Raw genomic sequence first — 888 nt, 5'->3', positions numbered from 1 at the left:
CCTGGGCCCGAGTTGGTGGGAGAGATGCTAGGCACCTCCCCTAGTCCTCCAATCTCAGAGGGTTCCTCCCCTTTGGGTTCTCTTCTCCCTCACCCCCTCTCTCCTCTCCCCCGAGAACCCTTACAGCTGCAGGGGGCACTGAAAGGCAGGAGACCAGACTCTGATGCCCAACAGGCTTCCCAGGGCCAACTGGGCTAGGGTAATGCCTGCCACACTTCCCCAGATCTCCCAGTCTGGTAGGGTCCCTGTCTGCCTCTCTTCCTCTCCCCCGCCCCCCACTCTCCTAGGTTCTAAGCAGCTGGAGGGGGGCCAGAGAGTGAAGGACCAGGCCCGGGAGCCCAGTCAGCCTCCCTGGCCAAGAGGCAGGCGAAACGCCCTCTAGGCTCCCCGTCCCCCAGTCTCAAAACGCCCAGCCCCTCTGGTCTGCCTCTCCACCTCCTCGCTCCTCCTCCCTCCTTCCCACACCCCCAGGACCCAGGCAGCCTGGAGGGGGCCTTGGAGGGTGGAGGACCCTGCTGGGGAGCTCAGCAGGCCCCCTGGCCTCCTGGGTGGGAGAAACCCAGTTGTGGTTTCCCTGATCTCCCCAGCCCCCAATGGTCCCTCCAGGCGGGAACCTCCCCCCTCCCCCAGGCACCCCCCAGGGGTGCTGGTCCCATCAGACTTCCCCTTCCCCATCCCCCTGACATCCCCCAGGTCCTACCCTGTTGCTCCGGGGTTCCTGCGGTCTGCTTGGGCCTCAGGTCCCCTGCTGGCCTCCAGTAACTGTTCTATTTGTGGGGCCATGCAATCTCGGTGTCTTCCCATGCTGCCATCTTGACTCCACCCCCCCGTATTTCTTTTATACTTAGATCATTATTATTTCAAAAAGATGCAATAGTCAGATAATTT

The sequence above is a fragment of the Hippopotamus amphibius genome, chromosome 6 (assembly GCF_030028045.1).
Source record: "Hippopotamus amphibius kiboko isolate mHipAmp2 chromosome 6, mHipAmp2.hap2, whole genome shotgun sequence".
In the NCBI taxonomy this organism is placed as follows: domain Eukaryota; kingdom Metazoa; phylum Chordata; class Mammalia; order Artiodactyla; family Hippopotamidae; genus Hippopotamus; species Hippopotamus amphibius.
The sequence above is the reverse complement of the archived record's forward strand: the minus strand, read 5'-3'. Positions refer to the sequence as shown.